We start from the raw sequence: 15,438 nt of genomic DNA, 5'->3' as shown, positions 1-15,438 counted from the left end.
TAAGGAAGCGAGTTGGAACACACACCCCTCCCCCCCTAACTGCTTACGTTTTATTTTTACTCTTTGTATTTTGCTTTATGTTGTTTTAATCAACTGAAATCATCAGTAAAACAACACACAGGGTCGACGGAGCCCACGAAGACTGCTTTATAGAATGTTTATTAATACAGTTTGTATTACTTTCAATGAAAAACTCAAAAATATTTGTACAAAAAAATAAAAGGATAAAAACAAACAGAAATCCCTATACAGTACGTTACCATATGTCATAGGTCCTTTCCCAGAGAAGTCACGGGAGTGAAAGAGAATTCAAGTGCTGTGATCACAAAACACTACTGTTGAATTCTGATTCTCATATTACCTTGGTGAGACTTATGTATTATTTTTTCCCCATCAAAACATAAGCCCACCACTGTAGTAAATCAGCTCTGGCCCACAGTGTTATAACTTAAGAAAAAAATATATACTCTTTGGATTTTAAACTAAATATATAGAAGAGCCCATATCTTAATTTCTCCAATACTTAGACGCGAGTCATATCAATAGATTCAGGCGAGTTAACTGAATGTAAAAATACTAATTTTAAGGCATCTGTCTCCTTGCAATGATCACAAATATCTCAACGTTATTGTTCAGAATAGATGTCATCCCAGGATATCCTATATTTAATATAGCCCTCAGACTAAGGGGTGACCTGTTTGTCACCTCTCTGGGATGCACAGGGGATATTTCAAGAATGTTAGTTTTCTTTTAGGCCGACAGCCTATGATCTGGCTATCGTCTGTAGCCTTCCAAACTACAGATATTTCACTTTTGTAGTGGGCCATCATTGATAACCCCCCCAACTAAGCTCTCTTTGTAGATCAGCACGGACACAGGAAGGGTCTTAACCTGTCAAAAACAATTATTGCATTTGTAACAATTTCTAACCAACATATCAACCAACAACATCCGATACCAGATTAATGGGGGATGGGGGGAGGGGGGAAGGAGACTCTGCCGCCATTTGTATTACAATTAACATCTTCCAAGTCTGTTCCAAAAATGAGATTGAGACATGAAACACTTTCCACACAGATTAATTTACAGCACATTATTAAATGAGTTGACAAACTAAACTATTTATAGATGGTCTGAGGCAACCTCTGAAAAACTAATTCTTCTGGAAGGGAAAAAAAAAAACAAAGGTCATAACAAACAATTCAGGACACCGCTACTCAGAGGCACCAACTTCATTAGCTAAACCGAAAGCCCATGCAATATTAATCTCTCACAAGGCTTCAAGTTGCAGTTTCATTACTTATTGCTTGCAGAGTTTCATTCACTCAGTATAAAGAGTGCACCAAGCCCCAATGCAGCTGTCCTTAATAAATCCGTCATACTTGCTTTGTTATGGCCACTACAATCTAAGCAAACTAATACGTTTTCTGAACATTTAAGTTGCTTACAGGGTTCATGTCAACCTTCTTGTTTGCCTTCAGTACAGTAGTTTACCTAGGCCAATAATGCATACTGGGACATTTTAAATCTCATCGCCACCTTTCTCCTGATTGCAATAAATCTCTCAACGACTACTGCTTTTACCTGTGTGTGCTTGGACCAGCGGATTAAATACGGATATATTTCAGGTCACTTTCCCAGTAGCACTCCAGTTGGCATAATTAAATACATATATACAGACAGTGGAGGTCTGGGTTTTACGTTGGCCAAGATTGTCAAGTCTTGCACAAGTAATTATCGTAAATCAGAAAGTGTAATTTTATTTCTTTTAGACTCTGCTTGCCAGTCCAAAATAATGGTGAATAAACCCCTACCCAGTTGGGGGTAGGACAAAAATGGTGAACTACAAGACTATCTAGAGAGAATACAGCATAACGGGAAAATAAAGAACATTTATCCAGGGAGGGAACATTGTACTGTCATGGAGGAACTAGAAGAAAAGGAATTATTCTTACAAATTACCTGTCCCTCCTACGGCAGTACAAACTAATGGGGATACACCAAAGCAGTCCACCCTTTGCATGGTGGGAGAAAAAGAACCACCAATAATAAAAAAAAAAACATAAGTCCATCTCCCACAAAGAGCCAGAGCGAACAGGCTCTACATAAAAACAACATAGCATATCTGCTTTTGCAGATATAGCATCACCAATTTGTGGATAATAGAGCTCCCAAGCACTGTACAAGCCACAGCAGAATCATGCCTGAGCTCATAAGCAGGGAAGCCCAATAATCACTCAGAGATAATTGTCAATTAGCCAGAACAGGAGTCTCATGCAACAGATGACCGCCACACCCAAGATCAAAAAAAGCAACTATCTACTTGCAACACTAAAAAAAAAGGAAAAAGGGCACTTTCCTACTTCGGAAGTACACATTGTGTATAAGAATCATACAAATCCTGTTTAGATTTAGTAGTATAAGAACTCTCCAAAGAACAGTCCTCAGGGGCCACCAATAGGTCAGGTTTAAGGATATCCCTGCTTCAGCACAGGTGGCTCAGTCCTCAAAATACTAGGCAACAGCGCAGCCGTTTCTATAACGTACACTCTGGACTGCATCAAACGATGAAAACCTACAACTGCACAGAGATCCTCTTCAGGTAGACAGCAGGCATGGTTTGCCGTCGAAGACCAACGCAGAGGGCATCATTTTAGCACAATGGCTGGGACCATGGATAAGCCCACACCTGCTTGCTGGCTTCCCTGGTCAAACAGAATTGTAGTATTTGGTGACTGGGCAAATCCTGTTAGAAGAGAATCTACCCCCTTGACCCCTCAGACAAAACTGCTGTGAGGAGAGCCGGCCGGGGACAGCCTTGTTGAGCTGGAATTGTTGAAAGTTTTTGTCCTACCCCAACTGGGCAAGGCTTACCCCCATTCATCTAAACTGGCATTGGATGGATAGATACACACGTGTATGCGAGTATATATTAAAGGATTCCCGTGTAAGAGCCCATGTGCGTGCACCAATCCTTTTAGCGCCTATTGGATCCACCTCAATTAATTGCCAGCGCCTAAAATGTCTAGAGGTGTACTATTGTTATGTATGAAATTACTTTTCATTCTAAAACTGAGCGAGTGTGCGTGTTTAAAATGTACAGTATCGGAGTCCTGGACTTTCGACTGTCTGAGCCAACAATGTGTTGCTATGGGAAACAGGCTGTTGCCTGGAGCAACCTTTTTTTATATTATAAGTTAAAAAAAAAGCTTTCTAAAAGACCATTATGATAGTGGAGGGGAAAAAAAACACTTTGGAAATAACAGTTTATTAACGCTCTAAGTGGGAGATAAAGCTATTGGGAAATTCATCAAAAAGCATTAGCCTCCAGTTAATGCATTTTCTTCAGTGGTATCATCACATCCCTTTCCAAAACATCAGCAGTGTAGCTACACATTAAAACATGTCAACACGTTTACTAACCAGCGGCGTTTGAAGAAATGCATGTTCCAACCACCATAAATGCCCTTTATGTTTCAATACTGTAGACTGTAATAGATCAATGGTGTATGGTCAAGTTGATCACCAAGAATTCCTTAATATTGAGCACATTCACGTCTTGGACAGGTCCACAAACCTGTTTTCCCCCATTATCTCTTAGCACAGAGGAGCGCAAACTTGGTTGCTGCACCCCCCTGCCTTGCCTCCCCCGGTGCTCACTCCCCCCCACCCCCACCTGCCTCCCCCCCTCCATCCATCCCTTACCTTGGCACGGCGTCAAATGCCGCCGTGAGGTCATGGAGAAGAGTCCTAAAGCCGTCAGAATCAAGGTGAGTCGCAGGGGGCTCACGTGATCCCCCGACACTTAATTTAAATGCCTTGGGAAAGAGCGCGGGGTCCTCTGCAACTATCGTGCCCCCCTCCCACCCCCCCCAAGAAAAATCTTGCCCCCTCCCCAGTTTGCGCACCCCTGTTTAGCATACAATGCTTCCACTGCAGCCAGTGAATATGTGTAATTACATAATTGGTATTTTTACTTGCTGTACATACGTTGGAGGGTGTTTGCACTTCACATAACTTGTACATAACTGTGTCGTCAATAATGAGGAAAATGCTATTTATTCACACAAGTACAACACCTGAATGAGGTGCAGACCGCTTTCACCTTTCATACAACTTCCATTAAATATTAGAATTTATAATAAAAGAGCCTGTGAGTCTCAGCCATGGCTCCAAGACCATTAATCCTAGAGACCTGAAACTTTGCTTGCATACTAATGGACCCTAGGAGTGAACACCTGAGGGTTATTTTTATTTAAACGCATTACGCATTAAACGAGTAAACGTTTCTATGACAAGCACGTCAAAGCAATTGCATTTGTTACTGAGAAACTCTGGAGGGCATCACTTTCAAAGTAAACTAATGCTGTCTAAGCTGTAGCTCCAAGAACATGGAACCTAGGAAAAGGGTAAAATTGGCAGGGGGAAGGAGGGAAGGAATTGTGAGAAAGGGGGAGCGGGTAAAATTGTGAGGCAGGGAGTAAAGTTGTGGGGATTAAGGCAACCTGGGAGAAGCCAGTTATATATGCATGTGCGTATGTGTATACACACGTATCTACATCTCCAAAAGTGTAAGCGTGCGTGTGCGCACGAGTGCGTTGTACCAGTGCGTGGTGCATTGTACCAGTGCGTGGTGCATTGTACCAGTGCGTGGTGCATTGTACCAGTGCGTGGTGCATTGTACCAGTGCGTGGTGCATTGTACCAGTGCGTGGTGCATTGTACCAGTGCGTGGTGCATTGTACCAGTGCGTGGTGCATTGTACCAGTGCGTGGTGCATTGTACCAGTGCGTGGTGCATTGTACCAGTGCGTGGTGCATTGTACCAGTGCGTGGTGCATTGTACCAGTGCGTGGTGCATTGTACCAGTGCGTGGTGCATTGTACCAGTGCGTGGTGCATTGTACCAGTGCGTGGTGCATTGTACCAGTGCGTGGTGCATTGTACCAGTGCGTGGTGCATTGTACCAGTGCGTGGTGCATTGTACCAGTGCGTGGTGCATTGTACCAGTGCGTGGTGCATTGTACCAGTGCGTGGTGCATTGTACCAGTGCGTGGTGCATTGTACCAGTGCGTGGTGCATTGTACCAGTGCGTGGTGCATTGTACCAGTGCGTGGTGCGTTGTACCAGTGCGTGGTGCATTGTACCAGTGCGTGGTGCATTGTACCAGTGCGTGGTGCGTTGTACGTGTGCGTGTGCACGAGTGCGTGTGCGTACTGTGCGGTACGACTGCGTGCTGTGCGGTACGAGTGCGTGTGTTGTGCGCGGTGCACGAGTGTATTGTATGCATGCACATATATAAATATATACATGTGTATGCGTATATGTATGTGCGTGCATATGCGTATTTGTGCATTTGTCTCCAGTAGCAAAAAGTTTGAAAATGTTTGCTACCTTCTGAAGCTTGAGAATAATGGAATATATGCAGAACCAGGATTAGTGCAGTATATTCTGCTTTCTTCTCAGGGCCAAATGTACATGGATAAGAATAAGTGGTATGGCGATTCCAGTGAATGAGGATTGAGAGCACCGCTACATGTGATTAATCTGTATGCATGTTTATTTTAATTGAATAGTGCAAATATGTGCAGTGCTTTACTATTTATATCTATATCTATATCCATATAATTACTTATTACTATAGTCTGCAAAAACATAAGTGGGTAATATGAAAGTCTATTGCATTTGAAAGTTAGAGAAAGAATTAAAACGATACATAAATTGTACAGTCCGAGAAAAATACCACATTTCCCAATGGCACGTCAGATATGTGCCGCAAGATGGAATGAACAAGGGCTCTCAACCCTTGTCCATAACTAATGCTTCAATAATACATGCTGCAATACTAAAATACGCCTTTGAATCTTGGCAAGTGCATCATCTGTAAATACTCAAGTAATGTCTATAGTACAAGGCGTTCTATGCTGCAGGAATTTAAGAATTCTAATGTAGTTGCCAATAACACCCATGGAATAGAAACTGCACAGGAATAAACACGGCAACAAAATAGGATTGGTTTTCAGTGTACACAAAAGCTAGACAAAATAAATACATATATTAAGAAACGTAATGTGTTGTACTTTGTTTCTGTGCTACAACAGTAACTTAACTGGCTCGGAGGCTTCAGATTAAATGAATGTATGGGACTTTCCAGCAGTAGCTCTTTTAGGCCTCGGACATGGTCAAAGAGACTGTGCTGAGGCGCGCTGAGGGGAAACATTATCCCTATCAGCGCGGCTTTAGACGGCGCTTCCGCACGCGTGCGGAAATGCAGGAGACAGGCAAGTTTAAAATGTTGCCGCTCATGCAAGCGCAGGGCCGGTCACGTGACTGCCAGAAGCCAATGGCAGTCTGTGACGTCGGCGCAGTGACGTGGCGCGCTAGCCCCGCCTCCCGATCCGCTTCCCACCCAACACATAAGCGCGCTCGCTGACGCTCATGCAGGGACAAGAAAAATCTCCTGCTTGAGCAGGAGAGCATGAGCGTCAGCGCTGCCCAGCGCCGCTCCTGCACCATGTCCCCGGCCTTAAATATGCCCTTGCACCCTTGGTAAAGTGTATTAATGTAAAAGCTACTGTGTGTAATAAGCTATATACAACCTATTAAAAGCAGTGTAAGTCATGGTCGAACTTCATTGTGAACACCTCTCCTGACATAGGAATAAACACGCATTTGTTAGCGAGAAACATAGCAAAAGCTGGGGTCACTACCCTAAAACTAATTGGTGTTACTATACAAACATTGAGATTTCCTGCTACAAAATGCTCAGCTGACTACACATACAAAACCCACGCAATAGAAATTCAGCCATTTACAATTTAACAAGAAAGCATTGCGCTAACAAGAATATTATCCATACACAAGCATATAAGTACTACCGTATAACTATTTACTGCTGTGCATTAAGTTACTAAAATTGAAACTGAAAGTTTAAAAACAGTATCAGCACTGCGAGAAAGGGAAACGCAGCACTGTTTAGTCTGGTTTCGTTTTAAAAGGTATTATGATGCGGTGTACAGTTAGTACACTGTCTTGCACCAACAACGAAAGCAGAGCTCAACTAGTTCTCCATATTCAGAAAAGATTTAGATGTAAAAGGACCACAAGCTTATTGTAATTCATTTTAGATACATTTAAAGACTTGCAGATTATTATTATATATGTTAACATTTTGCAAGCGTTTGTAACATCTGCACCCTATATAGTTACGTGTCCTTAAACTTACAAGTGACGGTGTGGAAAATTTGCGCTTGGCCGCCTAAGCAACTGGTATGAAATTAGCAGGAGCACAGGGTCCAAGAGCCACATCAAGGCCGCCAGTTGAAGAACCCCGATCTAAAGTTTCCCACCAAGTACCCCCTTGCTTTCTTATTGGCATGTTTATTCATGCATAAATAGCAATTTTGAGGTAGTGTTCATCCCATTACAGCTTGAGATCTGCTTTTACTCACAAATGTGTATACAGCAATGTGTTCTTTATACATCTGTTTATAGAGCATATTGTCGACATTTATAGTTCGGTGGTTTAGCTTGTATGATTAAATAGTTTTAAATGCATTACGGCTGGATCATCAGTGCTAAATATGGATCCTGTTTTCACAAGACAACTTCTATTTTTATTTTAGACCAGTCAAACTCCATGCCACATACAGTTTATACCGTGGTGTAATGGTAAAGTCATTCTCTACTATTAAAGGTGCTATATAATACCATTCACACAGCGATTCGTCAACGTCACACACCTTAGGCTGTGGCCCCAGTGCCTGCGCAGCACTCACGCCTGCGAGGCTGGCGGCGTGTGCAGCAGAGCCCCCCGGTCTGCAGTGAGCTGCAGGGGGAAAGACGGGGTCGTGATGGGGGAGCAGCCATGACGGCACCCGGCAGGTTCGCCCTCATTGGCTGAACCGCCGGGGGGCGTGGCCTAGCACTCCGTCGCGAGTCCTGCTCTCAATTTTCTTGAGCAGGAGTTTGTCGGCGCAGCGGCCGCCACTCCCAGCAGGCCCGCTCCAGATGACCAAACCATAAAAACGCTACTATATGGGGTCATAATTAATTGCCAAACAAACACACAGCTGTGACTAAGACTAAGGCCAGGTCCCCGCCGACTACTGCAGCGCCTGCTGGGACGAGAGCCGCCCCTCAATGGGGCCGGGCCCGCTGACCGGTCAGTTTTTCCAGCAGTCTGGAAAATTGAGATCAGAACTAGTGACTGAGTGCTAGGCCACGCCCCTGGGTGTTCAGCCAATGAGGGCGAGCCTGCCGGGTGAAGTCATGGCCGCTACCCCCCCCCCCCCTTTGTCCACCCCACCAGCTCACTGCAGACCAGGGAACTCGGCTGCACACGCCGCCAGCGGGGCCATAGCTCAACACTTTCCTGTTTGTGAGAATTTGTTGCAAATGCTATTCCACTGCTGGGGAAAGGTGTGCAATCAAAAAGGTGTGCCCGAGCCTGCTATAGAAACCAAAGGATGATCAGCACAAGAACTCATTAAAAAATGGTATGAAGAGTTGGAAAAACAAGACAAAAAAATGCTGTATTATCTAACACCACAGAACCGATTTAAAAAAAAAAAAAAAAGACAGGATTTTGAATGTTGTGCTCTTTTAGGTTGCGGCCACGATGCTGCCGACCGCGCTCATGCTTGAGCAGTGACATCACCAACTCTCCAAGCATTAGCGCTCGACTGCCCTGCATATTTTCTATGCGCGAGCGGGGGTGTGGACGAGCAGACTGGCGCCGATTGGTTCGTGAAGGTCAGCGTGCCTGGAAATCAATTTCATCTGTCTCGCCAAGCGCTTAGCGCCCGCGAACATACGGAACTGCTCATATGCTTCTTTAAGCAAGTGTGTCTTAAGGTGGGTCTTAAAGGTGGATAGAGAGGGTGCTAGTCGGGTACTGAGGGGAAGGGCATCCCAGAGGTGTGGGGCAGTCAGTGAGAAAGGTTTAAGGTGGGAGAGGGCTTTAGATACAAAGGGGGTAGAGAGAAGACAACCTTGAGCAGAACGCAAGAGTCGGGATGGTGCATAGCGAGAAATTAGGGCTGAGATGTAAGGAGGGGCAGAAGAGTGTAAAGCTTTATAAGTGAGGAGGAGAATTGAGTGAGAGATGCGGGATTTGATAGTAAGGCTGCTCTTATAGTGCCCGAGACGTCGTTCCAAAACAAAACAATTTACACCGTCGGGAGCGCTTAAAGTAAGTGCGATGGGCGACAGAGTGACGTCGCGACCAAAAATTTGGAAGCCGGGTACATTTGATTTTTCAGAGACTGTCGCCACATGACTGTCTCTGAACCAATCAATGACCCCGTCACTAGCAAAGTCGCTGCAAGTTGAATGATTAAGTCGCCACCCGCGAAAGTTATCGGTCGCGTCACCAGCACTATAAGCACGGCCTGTCAGGAGTGTGATTTCAGCAGGGGAGACGCCGAGACAGATTTCGGAAATAGTAGAGTGATTCTGGCAGCTGCATTTATGATAGATTGTAGGGGATTGAGGCTGCCAGCTGTCTCTGTACTGATTACACATAGCGGATGAATAAAGCATTTTATAGCTAATTTTTACATATTCCAGATCCGCCCAAAAGGGGACAGAACAGTTTCTGAGCAGTGGCCCGGTGACGGCCCTAGTCCTATATTAATAGGCAGCTGTACAATAGCAAAGGATCCCGAATATCCATAAGGGATCACCATATGTTCCATCAACCTAACTTACCAGAGTTACTTTACTAATGACAGTCACGTACTGTTTGACATACATCTTATTTTAAACCACATTTTTTTATCTATTGGTACAAATAAAGTATTTTAAAACATTCACTATACATTTAGTTGTGAAATAGAGTGCTTATACACTAGGTTTCTTTTCCCTCCTTATGCATTCTTGTTCCTACCTAGTCAGCACCTCACATTGGTTCAAACTACTAAGCTGTGCGGGTGTTCTCTGTATATATAGATTGTAGGCGAGAGGCAGGAAGGCTGCACAGCAAGAGGTTACAGCAATCGAGACGGGAGAGAATGAGGGCCTGTGTCAAGTCATAATAAAAAGTAAAATGACAGTCATCACATCCATAGCAATATACAGTCAAAGTAATCCCCACTAAAGTAAAAGATTTAAAAAAAAAAAAAAAAACCTGTGTGCTGAGCTGTTTGTCACAGAAATTGTGATGGTGATGTTTTTAATTAAAAATCACAACACAATTTCACTTCCAAAACAAAAGTTTAACCGCATGTTTTAGCTATTTGCATGTCTATATTTATAGTAACTGAATTTTGTGTCTGCGTGTGCGTGTGTGCCTCTGTGGTGTGTATGTCTCTGTGTCCTACTCCCCCCCTCCTGACCTCTCCCCACCCCGGGGGAGCTTCGGACTTGGGGGGCTCTGTCTGAGTCTCCTCCCCCCGGCGGAGCTGCGGGCTGTGTTTCCTGCAGCAGCCAGACTCTAGCGGAGGTACGGGACATGGGAGGTGCTCGGCAGCTCGGGGGGTGGGGGGGGGAGATAGGCACATCACTCGGGGGCAGAGTTCGGCGCATCACTGGGGTGTGTATGTGTGTCAGTCAGTGTGTGTATGTGTGTCAGTCAGTGTGTGTATGTGTGTCAGTCAGTGTGTGTAGGTGTGTCAGTCAGTGTGTGTATGTGTGTCAGTGTGTGTATGTGTCAGTCAATGTCGGCCGGACTGAGGTGGCGAGCAGCTTCGGACAGCAGCCCGAGGAGATACCGGTGCCGGACTGCAGCCCGAGGAGATACCGGTGCCGGTACTGATCAGTGGGAGCGGGGGATGCCGCGCGGGAGGAGGTGCTTGTTCCCACACCGGTGACTGGGAGGGGAGGACCTGGCGCTGTGGTGGTGGAGGATGTATTTCTTCAACTTATTTACACGTCCTGCAATTAAATTCCTAAAGGCTATTTTTCATGTTGCCATTACAGTGAACCAGGAGGGGAGAGGAAGACTTTGAACATGTACAGAGCTAAAATAGTAAACACATTTGTTTCCTTCTTCCTTCCTGCCTATTGGTATTTGGCTACTCATCTTTTAGACGTGCATTCTTTCCTCCCTAACAAAAACAGCGGGTAACAAAGTCTGTATAAAGTTTTAAAGACTGTGCTGTGTGCATTTAGCCTTCCCTCACAGAATGAAAGCACACTGATCCCAGGGACATGTTTAAGGGGTCTAATCTTGGTGATTGCTACCTTTAACTTTAAAACAGAAATTACAAATACTTAGGTGTCAGATTTGGGTAGACTTGGGAATGGTTTGATTTCATCTGGTTACTCCCTTTCGGGTGTAGTCACTGTGTGATCAGCAAGTGCTTGCTCAGCCAGAGTACCCTCTCTCCACAACTTTGTTTCTCTGATAAGGACGGGGTGGTATTTAACACTTGATTGACCAACACTTTCCCATTCAGAGACCCCCAAGAAATTCAACTGGCCGACAGAGTGCACATTTTAATTATGAAACACTAAACTGGTAACCAAGGAGTTCCACAACTGCATTTATGATACAGACAGAATATAAAGGCAGGAGTTGCCAGCTCCCGTCCAAGGGCCACCAACAGGTCAAGGTTTAAAGGATACCTCTGCTTCAGCACAGGTGGCTCAGTCATACTGCCTGACCCATTGGTGCCCTTGAGAACTAGGAGTTAGCCACTTCTGATCTTAAGTACAAAGATTAATAAAGAGTGGCAACTCAAATGGTCTATCTTAAGAAAGACCATTAGAGTCACTCTTCATTATCTATGTACTTTGGATGTGTTTAACCAACGAGTTCCACAACTGCAGGAGTTCTCTCCCTCTCCGCCCCTCTCCCATCCCCCCCCCTCTAAGCCCCTCTCCCATCCCCCCCCTCTCCACTCTTCTTCCCCCCCACCCCCCCATCTATATTTCTGGGTAAGGCTAAACATTATCGGGAATAGGGGGACCAATGCTTATAAATAAATATATATAAATTATTCAGCATATAATGGACCAATAAACACTAAGCACTAAAGAAAAGCAAGTTGCAACACATTTTCATAATTGCTCAAACTTAATTTATACCAAACTGTAAAGCACAAAAAACTTCCAGGGTCAATGGCCAAAACATTGTGGTGATCTTTTAGCAATGTTAAAGCAGCAGTTTCCTGCCAGCCCTTCTTAGGATGGAAACCAGGGGGACTCTGTCGACACCTTGTTTTTTTAAGTACTTACTGGTGAAGGTACAGTGGAAAAAAAGTCAAGATTTTAACATATTTCAAATCTAAAAGGTTATTGGATCTTAAATCGACGTCCTAATAGATAAAGATAACCTGATCAAACAAATGACACAAAAACATTTAAATTAAAAAATTATTTAGCCGCAAATGATTAAACATTGATTATCCATGTGTGAAAAAGTATGTGAACCTTTACATTCAGTACCTGGTGGCATCTTCTTGAGCAGCAATAACTTCAACCAGGTGTTTCCTAGAACTGCTGGTCACACATTGGTTTTGAGGAATTTTTAACCATTCCTCCTTACAGAACTGCTTCAACTCAATATTTGAGGGCTTCCTAGCATGGACAGCTCGCTTCAGGTCCTGCCACAACATGTCGATTAGGCCATTCTAAAACACGGAATTTCTTCTCCAGCCATCTGCTTGTATGTTTAGAATCCTAGTCTTGCTGCATGACCCACTTTCGCTTCAACTTCAGCACACGGGACGGATGGCCTGACATTCTCCTCTATAATCTTCTGATACAATGCAGAATTCATGGTTGATAGAAAACTGTCCAGATCCTGAAGCAGACCCAAAACATCACACTCCCACCACCATGCTTGACGGTTGGGATGAGATTCTTCTCTTTGAACGCAGGTTTTGGTTTTCGCCAAACATTACGTTTCTCATTGGAGGTCAAAAAGTTCTACCTTTGTTCCAGATGAGTCAATGGTCTCCGGTCAGAATTCTTGTTAACAATCTAAGTGCTCTTTGGCACACTTCAGGCAGGCAGCAATGTTCTTTTTAGACAGCAGTGGTTTCCTCCATGAACATCTTTCTTGTTCAATCTTTCTGATAGTCGAGTCATGAACACTCACATTAACCAAGGCAAGAGTGGCTTGCAGATCCTTGGATGTTACTCTGGGGTTTTGTGGCTTCCTGGATGATTTGCCTTTTTTTTTTTTTGGAGATTTTTGTAGGACGACCGCTCCTAGGTAGAGTGACTGTGGTCTCAAACTTTCTCCATTTGTAAACTGTGTGACAGTGGATTGGGGAAACTCCAAATGCTTAGAAATGGTTTGTAACCCGTTTCTAAACTGATTAGCTTAATTGCTTTTTGGAGGTCCTCCGATTTATTTCCACACACCTATATGGTAAAGACCAAACAAACACACACAGTTTCTGATCTTTATATAGTGTGAGGCCTCCCAAACTTACCCCAGAATACCTACTTATTTAAACACCGGATTCTAATTATCCACTTTAATCTAGCTGATAAAACCAGGGTTTCCTTTATTTTTGCACATCACCTGAGAACTTGCTCATTGTTTGTCTAATTCATACATAATTTTGTTTCAAGAGACATGTAATTGGTTAATATAAACCCAATTGGATACTTAAGAAAAGACTAGTTTTGATTCAAAAAGGTTATGAAAAACTATGAAATTTCCGTAATCATTGGGGTTCACACACTTTTTCTTGCCACTGTGTGTTACGCAAGTCAATAGGTAGCTACAAGGGATGACACACAGCTTCTTTCTGGCCTACATAATGCGGATGATTTTACACAGCCATTTTTCCCCTGGAGGAAACTGCAATACTACCTTCACTGGCAAGTCTCTAGGGCTGGGGTGCGCAGACTGAGGGACGCAAGATTTTCCGGAGGGGGGGGGGGGGGGGGAAGCACGCTTAGAGGCACTGCGCTATTCCACCAAGGCATTTAAATTAAATGCCGGGGGACCGCACAAGGCCTCTAATTTCCCTTGGCTTCGGGAGATGCAGCGTCGGTCCTAGGAGGGTAGGGCGCGAGCAGGGGGTGACAGCAGGCAGGGGGAAAGTTTGCACACCCCTGCTCTAGGGGAACATATGGTCCTCCAAAATGAAATGGAAAAAGTGCTAACTAAAATCTGAGACCCGTGTTTCGTGTAAGCCATACAGATTTACATATAGGCTGTGTTATTACAATAAACGTGTCAACTACTATTCAGAAAGAATGAGAGCAAAAATGAATACTGTGCATAATTTCAAGGCAAGCACAATGATATAAACACAGATTAAAACAACCTCTAACTTCTCAACGACATCAATTTTTGGCCCAGCCATGGGCGGATTTCCCTATTGGGTGATCGGAGCTGCCCCGAGGGGGTCAGTATTGCAGCTCCCCAGCTCCCTGACCATACTGTCGCCCGACCGGAGGAGGGAGCCGCAGGACCGCTCCTCCCCCCCCTTGTCATGGCAAACAGACATCAAATGACACGTTGGCATAACTATACGTCTTGCTGCTGGAGACTGAGGACTCGCCCGGACAAGCGCCCCTGGGACCAGCCAAGTTTTTTTTTTGTTTTTTTTTTTAAAGAAAGCAGTCTGTTTCTGTTGATAAAAAGTCTACAATAGATACACAAAAAAACTAAACAAAAAAACAACGTTACAATGCTATCAGCAAGTTCTATTCAGTGGAATAGAACATACATACTCAGCCATACTGTACATATGAAGCAACAACAATTGATGCAGCATACGTTACAGCAGGCTGTTGCTAGGTTATAAATACATATAGATGTTGATATAAAATCTCACCTTGACTGCATAAAGAAAATATTATTTTCTTTATGCCGTCATCCAGATCAGATTTATCCCATTCAAGACTCGCCTGAAACGTCACGCTCACAATGAAGCATTTCCATGGCACTGTAATGTGATCTCATGACCCAGTGCATACAGTTGTCATCTTTCTAGAGCAGAGCTCTTCAACTAGTTATAGATTAGAACATTTACACAAGAGCAACTAGCGTATTGCAATGTAATTGTAGATGCAGTTAAAGATTAAAAAAAAAATTTAGATAACATGTTGCAAGTATGTATCACGCAAGCATGTAACACACTTTATTTTACATATTTACCTTAACGTTGGGTTTCAGAATGAAATAAGGCACTTTGCTGCTGTCCATTTCATACTAGTTGGTCACATCAAGGCCATTCGTGGCCACAGTTGAAGAGCCCGGCTCTAGAGCTTGACCTATTCAATCTGCGCTTCCACGTACTCCTGTGTCTCCCAACATAACAGCTGCATTGTAAGTTCAGGGACTGCTATTCACCAATGTTACTTCAGTATTCTGCACATTGTTAGTAATTGTCTTCCTTGCATGTTATCTCCCATATCAATCTCTGCATGTACAGTATAGCCCTACCTACACACAAAGTGGTGATGCATTGTCTCTAGTAAATACATTTATCAGAGGTAATTAATGAAATGAGTGTTCCGAGCCCAAACCAA

At 43.9% G+C, this 15,438-nt stretch overlaps 1 protein-coding gene across 5 annotated transcripts in view; it reads right to left on the bottom strand.

The window, feature by feature from the left end:
* ZDHHC14 (zDHHC palmitoyltransferase 14) overlaps positions 1-15,438 on the bottom strand; it is a 164,973-nt gene that overhangs the window by 100,280 nt on the left and 49,255 nt on the right. The window lies entirely within an intron of this gene.

Source organism: Ascaphus truei, chromosome 4, assembly GCF_040206685.1.
Source record: "Ascaphus truei isolate aAscTru1 chromosome 4, aAscTru1.hap1, whole genome shotgun sequence".
In the NCBI taxonomy this organism is placed as follows: domain Eukaryota; kingdom Metazoa; phylum Chordata; class Amphibia; order Anura; family Ascaphidae; genus Ascaphus; species Ascaphus truei.
Note: the sequence above shows the minus strand (reverse complement) of the source record. Positions and strands in the feature narration are given on the sequence as shown.